The following is a 7,842-nucleotide window of genomic DNA, read 5'->3' as shown; positions in this document are numbered from 1 at the left end:
TTTTTTTTTTTATTGCTGTAGCTTTGTGGTATAGTTTAAAATCAGTAAATGTGGTGCATCTAACTTTATTATTTTTTCTCAAGATTGATTTGGTAGTTCTAGTCTTTTGTGCTTCACAACAAAGTATAGATTTTATTTCTATTTCTGTGAAAAATGCCATTGGAATTTTGTTAGGGGTTACATTGAATCTTTAGATTGCATCTGTTCTTCAAACTTTCAGGTTACAGGTTTTTTACCTCCTTGGTTACATTTAATCCTAACATTTTTTATTCCTTTTTAAAATTTATTTTATTAAAATACAGTTGATTTGTTGCCTTTCTTTTGTAGTCGCTGAGTCATGTGTGACTCTTTTTTGACTAAATGGACTGTAGCCTGCCAGGCTCCTCTGTTCATGGGATTTTCCAGACAAGAATACTGGAGTGCATGCCATTTCCTTCTCCAGGGGATCTTTCCCACCCAGGGATCAAATCCACAGTTCCTGCATTGTAGGCAGATCCTTTTCCACTAAGCTATCTGGAAAGCCAAAACAAAAACAAAAAGATCCCATGCTGTTTGGAGTACAGTCTGCATGCTTGGGGCCTTTCAAACATTAAGAGCCAGTTTGGAGATCAATCCAGTTTCTTTCTTTAGGGCAACAGCATTCTTTCCTAGCTGGCTATGTGTCAATAGGAAAGATGTGTAGTCAGTAGGATTCGAACCTATGCAAGGAAACCCCAATGGGTTTCTAGTCCATAGCCTTAACCACTCAGCCATGGCTACTTAAATAAACATAGTTAACTTACAATGTGTTAATTTCTACTGTACAGCAAAGTAATTCAATTATACATATGTATGTATATGCTCTCTTTTATATTATTTTTCATATTCTATATGGTTTGTCACGGGATACTGAATGTAGTTCCTATGCTGTGCAATAGGACATTGTTGTTTATCCATTCTATATATAATAGTTTGCATCTTCTAATCCCAAACTCCCAATCTCTCATCCACGTCCTTTGCCCTTTAGCAACTACTAGTTTGTTCTTTATGTCTCTGAGTCTTTTTCTGTCTCATAAATAAGTTTATTTGTGTCATATTTTAGATTCCACATAAAAACAATATCATTCTTTTCCTGAATTATTTCACTTAGTATAAAAATCTCTGGCTTTTATTATGGTGAGATATGTTCCCTCAATAGCCACTTTAATAGATTTTATCATGAATGGATAAATTGGATATTAAATTTTATCAAATGCTTTTTTCTGCACTATTGAAATGATATGTGTTTTTTTTTTGGTCTTTCCCTCTGTTAATGTGATGTATCCCATTGATTTCTTTATATTGAACCATTCTTGTGACCATAGCATGAATTCAACTTGGTGGTGGTGTATGATCTTTTCTGTGTGTTGCTGGATTTGGTTTGCTAGTATTTTACTGAGAATTTTTAGATCTATACTTGTCAAAGAAATTGGCCTCTAATTTTCTTTTTTGGTAATGTCTTTGTCTGGTTTTGGTATCAATGTGATAATAGCTTCATAGAATGTCTTTGGGAGTGCCCTTTCCTCTTCAATCTTTGGAAGATTTTGAGAAGGATCAGTATATGTTCTTTTTGTAAGGTTGGTAAAATTCACCTGTGAAGCCATCTGGTACAAGATGCTTATTTTTATGGAGTTTTTCCCTTAAAAATACAGATTTCACTCCACTTCTAGTGATCAGTCTGTTCAAATTATCTGTTTCTTCCTAATTCTGTTTTGGTGGACAGTACGTTTCTAGAAATTTGTCCATTTCTTCTAGATTGTCAAATTTATTGGCATATAATTATTCATGCTGCTGCTGCTGCTAAGTGGCTTCAGTCATGTCTGACTCTGTGCGACCCCATAGATGGCAGCCCACCAGGCTCTCCCGTCCCTGGAATTTTCCAGGCAAGAACACTGGAGTGGGTTGCCATTTCCTTCTCCAATGCATGAAAGGGAAAAGGGAAAGTGAAGTCGCTCAGTCGTGTCTGACTCTTAGCGACCCCATGGATTTTCAATATGTAATACCTTGTCATCTGCAAAAACTGACAGTTTTACTTCTATTATCATTTGGATGTATTTTAGTTTTTATTTTGCCTAATTGCTCTGGCTAGGATTTCTAGTACAATATTGAGTAAAGGCAGAAATGGTAAGGATCCCCATCTTGTTGAGGATTTTAGAGGAAGAGCTTTCAGTTTCCACCACTGAATATGATGTTAGCCACAGGCTTGTCACATATGCTCTTTATTAGGTTGAGGTACATTACCTGTATGTTCACTTTATTGTAATTTTTTTAATCACAAATTGATATTGAATTAAGTCAAGTGCTTTGCATCTATTCAGATGATTATATAATTCTTACCCTTCAATTTCTTAATATTGTATATCACAGTAATTGATTATGAAAAATAAACCATGCTTGCATTTCTGGAATGTATTATTCTCAATAATGTTATATGACCCTTTTAGATTATTATTAAACTTGGTTTGCTAATATTTTATTGAAAATATTTGCATCTGTGATCATTGGGCATATTGGCTTGTTATTTTCTCTTTTTAAATTTAATTTTTATTTGATATTATAGTTGATTTACAATGTTCTATTAGTTTCAGGTGCAAAGCAAAGTGATTCAGTTTTACATATGCATATATCCATTCTTTTTCAGATTATTTTCCCATATAGGTTATTAAAGAATATTGAATAGAGTTCCCTGTACTATGTAGTAGGTCCTTGTTGATTATTAATTATATATATAGTAATGAGTATATGTTAATCCCAACCTCAATTTACACCTCCCTCTACCTTTCCACATTGGTGACCATAAGTTTATTGTCAAAGTCTATGAGTCTGCTTTGTAAATAAGCTCATTTATATCTTGCTTTTTAGATTCCACATATAAATGAAATCATATGCTATTTGTCTTTGTCTGACATACTTCACTTACGATCATCTCTAGGTCCATGCATGTTTCTGCAAATGGCATTATTGCATTCTATTTTATGGCTGAGTAATATTCCATTGTATATATGTATTACATCTCCTTTATCCACTCGTCTGGAGATGGACATTTAGGTTGATTCCATGTCTTAACTCTTATAAATAGTGCTGCAATGAACATTGAAATGCATGTGCTCCTTTGAATCATGGTTTCTTCCAGATATATGTCCAGGAAAGGAATTGCTGGATCAAATGGTAGCTTGATTTTTAGTTTTTAAAAAATCCCCATGCTGTTCTCCATACTGGTTGTACCAATTTACATTCCTGCAAACAGTGTAGGAGGGTTTCCTTTTCTCTACCCCCTTTCCAACATTTATTATTTGTGAGCATATTGATGATGGTCTTTTTTTTTAAGCTGGAGAATAATTGCTTTACAATATTGTCCTGGTTTCTGCCATACATCAACATGATTCAGCCATGGGTATACACATGTCCCCTCCCTCCTGAACCCCCCCACCTATCTCCCACCTCATCCCACCCCATGTGTATGAAATGTAGAAAGATGGTAATGATGAACCAACTTGCAGAGCAGCAATGGAGACGCAGACATAGAGAACAGACTTGCAAACACAGTGTGGGAAGGAGAGGGTGGGATAAATTGAGAATAGCATGGAAATATATACATTACTATACGTAAAGTAGATAGCAAGTGGAAATTTGTTTTGTGACACAGGGAGCTCATTGAAGTCTTGATTTACATTTCTATAATAATTAGCAATGTTGAACATCTTTTCACATGATATTGGCCATCTATCTGCATGTCTTCTAGTGGTTTTCTGGTAGCATCTTGAGGATTTTCTATTAATATGTACAGTCTCATGTCATCTGCAAACAGTGACAGTTTACTTCTTCATTTCCAATGGGGATTCCTTGCATTTCTTTTTCTTCTCTGACTGCCTTGCCTAGGACTTCAGAGAAGTTTAATAAAAGTTGTAGAGTGATCATCCTTGTCTTGTTCCTGATCTTAGAGGAAATGCTTTCAATTTTTCACCACTGAGAATGATGTTTGCTGTGGGTTTGTCACATACGGCCTATGTTATGTTGAAGAAGATCCTCTTTATGCACTTTCTGGAGAGTTTTTATCATAAATTGATGTTGAATTTTGTCAAAGCTTTCTCTGCATCTGTTGAGATGATCATATGGTTTTTATTCTTCAACTTGTTGATGTGGTGTATCACATGGCTCCATTTGGGGATACTGAAAAATCCTTACAATCCTGGGATAAATCCCACTTGATCAGGATGCATGATCCTTTTAATGTATAGTTGTATTCAATTTGCTAGCATTTTGTTGAGAATTTTTGCAACTCTGTTCATCAGTGATATGAGCCTGTGATTTGTGTGTGTGTGTGTGTGTGTGTGTGTGTGTGTGTGGTATCTTTGTCTGCTTTTGAAATCAGGATGATGGTGGCCTCATAAGTTTGGAAGAGTTCCTTCTTCTATTTTTGAAAGAATTGCAGAAGAATAGGTGTTAATTCTTTAAATGTTTGATAGAATTCAACTATGAAGCCATGTAGTCCTAGACTTTTTTTGATAGAAATTTTCAAATTGCACTTTCAATTTCAATACTTGTGATTGGTCTGTTCATATTTTCTTTTTCTTCTTGGTTTAGTCTTAGAAGTTTCCTCTTAGGTACCCCCCTAAGAATTTGTCCATTACTTCTAGATTGTCCACTTTATTGGTATATAGTTGCTCATAGAAGTCTTGTGATCTTTTGTATTTCTGTGGTGTCTATTTTAACATCTTTTTCATTTCCAATTTTACTTATTTGAGCTTTTTTTACTCCTTTTTTTCTCTAACGAATATAGCTAAAGCTTTATCAAGTTAGTTCATCTTTTCAAAGAACCAGCTTTTAGTTTCATGGATCTTTTCTATTGTTTTCTTAGTCTCTATTTCATTTATTTCAGTTTTGATCTTTGTGATTTATTTCCTTCTAGTAACTTTTGGTTTTGTTTGTTCTTTCTCTGGTTGCTCTAGGTGTAAGATTAGGTGAATTATTTGAGATTTTCCTTGTTTCCTGAGGAAACATTGTATTGCTATAAACTTTCCTCTTACAACTGCTTTTGCTGTGTCCCATATGCTGTGGATTGTCATACTTTCATTTTCATTTGTCCCTAGGTAATTTTTATTTCCTCTTTGATTTCTTCAATGATCAATTAGTAATGTATTGTTTAGCCTCCATATGTTTGTGTTTTGTTGATTTGTAATCTCATGATGTAGTCAGAGAAGATGCTTAATATGATAAATATCCTGAGATCTGTTTTGTGGCCCAGGTTATGATCTATCTTGGAGAATGTATATTCCACTGGTTTTGGATGGAATGCTGTATAAATTTCAGTTAAACCCACTGGAACTAATGTGTCTTTTAAGACCTTTGTTTCCTTATTGATTTTCTGTCTACATGATCTGTCCATTGATGAAAGTGGGGTGTTAAATTTATCCACTATTATTGTGTTACTGTCAATTTTTCCTTTTATGGCTGTTAACATTTGCCTTATATATTAGGGTGCTCCTACCTTGGATGCATATATACATTTAAGATTGTTTTCTCTTCTTGGATTGATCCCTTGATAATTATGTGGTAACTGTATTTTGTCTAATGTGAGTATTGCTACTCCAGCTTTCTTTTGATTTTACTTGCATAGAATAACTTTTTCCACCCCCTCACTTTCAGTCTACATATATATCCCTAAATCTGAAGTGGGTCTCTTGTAGACTGCATATATACAGGTCTTATTTTCATATCCACTCAGCCAATCGATGTCTCTTGGTTAAAGCATTCAATTAATTTACATTTAAGGTAATTATCAATATGTATGTACATATTTCCTTTTTTTTAATTGTTTTGGATTTGTTTTTGTAAGTCTTTTTTCTTCTTTCCTCTTTTGTTCTCTTCTCCTGTGATTTGATCACTAACTTTAGTGTTGTTTGGATTGCTCTTCCTTTTTTGTGTATCTACTGTTGACTTGTAATTTGCATTTACCATGATGCTCTGATATAGCACTCTATATGTATACATTGTTTTAAGTTCCTGATTTCTTAATTTCAAAATGCATTTCCAATATTGTACATTAGAAGTTTCTCTTTTTTTCACCATTGCTGATTCGGTATCATACTTGTATGTGGATGATTACCTTCCTTTACTGTATGTTTGGTTTTACTAGTGAGCTTTTCCATTCATAATTTTCTTGTTTATAGTTGTGGTCATTTATTTTTCATCTAGTGAAGTTCCTTTAACACTTGTAAAGCTGGTTTGGTGGTGTTGAATTAACTTGGCTTTTATTTGTCTGTAAAGCTTATGATTTTTCTCTCAAAACTGAACAAAAGCCTTGCTGAGTAGAGTATTCTTGGTTTTAGGTTCTTCCCTTCTATCACTTTAAATACATCATGCCACTTGTTTCTTTTTTTTTTTTTTAGCTTTTATTTTTTTTTAATTAGTTTATTTTCTATTTTTAACTTTACAATATTGAATTTGTTTTGCCATACATTGACATGAATCCAACATGGGAGTACATGTTTTCCCCTTCCAGAACCCCCCTTCCACTTCCCTCCCCATCCCATCCCTCCGGGTCATCCCGGTGCACCAGCCCCGAGCACCCTATATCATGCATTAAACCTGGACTGGCAATTCATTTCACATATGATAATTTACATGCTTCCATGCCATTCTCCCATATCATCCCGCCCTCACCCTCTCCCATAGAGTCCATAATACTGTTCTATTTATCTGTGTCTCTTTTGATGTCTCGCATACAGGGTTATCTTTACCGATTGACTAAATACCATATATATGTGTTAGTATACTGTATTGGTGTTTTTCTTTCTGGCTTTCTTTTCACTCTGTATAATAGGCTCCAGTTTCATCCACCTCATTAGAACTGATTTGAATGTATTCTTTTTAATGGCTGAGTAATATTCCATTGTGTATATGTACCACTGCTTCCTTATCCATTCATCTGCTGATTGGGCGTCTAGGCTGCTTCCATGTCCTATGCCACTTCCTTCTGGCCTGTAGAGTGTCTACTGGAAAATCAGCTGATGACTTTATGGGGATTTTCTTGTATGTTATTTGTTCCTTTTCCTTTGTTGTTTTTAACATTTTCTATTTGTCTTTAATTTTTCTCAATTTGATTAGTATGTGTCTTTGTGTGTTGTTCCTTGGATTTATCCTGTATGGGACTGCTGAGGTTCTTTGACTTGAATGTATGTGTTTCTTTTCCATGTTAGGGTAGTCTTCAAATATTTTCTCGGCCTTTTTCTTTTTTCTTCTTCTAGGACCTCTCTAATGTGAATGCTGGTGCATTTAATGTTGTCCCAGAGTTCTCTGAGACTGTCTTAATTTCTTTTCATTCTTTTTTCTTTGCTCTGCAGGAATGATTTCCATAATTCTGTCTTCCAGCTCACTTATCCATTTTTCTGCCTCCTTTATTCTGTTGATTCCTTCTAGTATTTTTTATTTCAGTTATTGTATTATTCATCTCTGTTTGTTCTTTAGTTCTTTAAAGTTTCTAGCTTTTTAATAGACATTCCTTTTCCTCTTGGTCTATGCCACCAGCTTTCTTCTAAGATTTTAGTTCATCTTTATTGTCATTACCATGAATTTGTTTCAGGTAGACTGCCTATCTTCACTTCACACTGTTGTTTTTCTTGGGTTTTATCTTATTCCTTGTCTGGAATATAGTTTTCTGTCTTCTCCTTTTGTCTAACATTCTGTGTTTGTGGTCTCTGTTCCTCAGGCTGCAGGATTATAAACCTTCTGGGGTCTGATGTCTATCTGACAGGTGAAGTTGGTCCAAGGGCTTGTGCAGGCCTTCTGATGGGAGGGACTGGTTCTTGGCCACTGGTGTGTAGT

At 34.7% G+C, this 7,842-nt stretch overlaps 1 non-coding gene across 1 annotated transcript; it reads right to left on the bottom strand.

Annotated features, from left to right (window-relative positions):
- Window positions 1–677: 677 nt before the first annotated feature.
- On the bottom strand, window positions 678–759 carry TRNAS-AGA (transfer RNA serine (anticodon AGA)). The gene has a single exon. It is a non-coding gene; the product is annotated as a tRNA-Ser (tRNA).
- Between the last annotated feature and the right edge of the window lie 7,083 nt (window positions 760–7,842).

This window comes from Giraffa tippelskirchi, chromosome 10, assembly GCF_054371585.1.
Source record: "Giraffa tippelskirchi isolate mGirTip1 chromosome 10, T2T-mGirTip1v1.2.pri, whole genome shotgun sequence".
Classification (NCBI taxonomy): Eukaryota; Metazoa; Chordata; class Mammalia; order Artiodactyla; family Giraffidae; genus Giraffa; species Giraffa tippelskirchi.
Note: the sequence above shows the minus strand (reverse complement) of the source record. Positions and strands in the feature narration are given on the sequence as shown.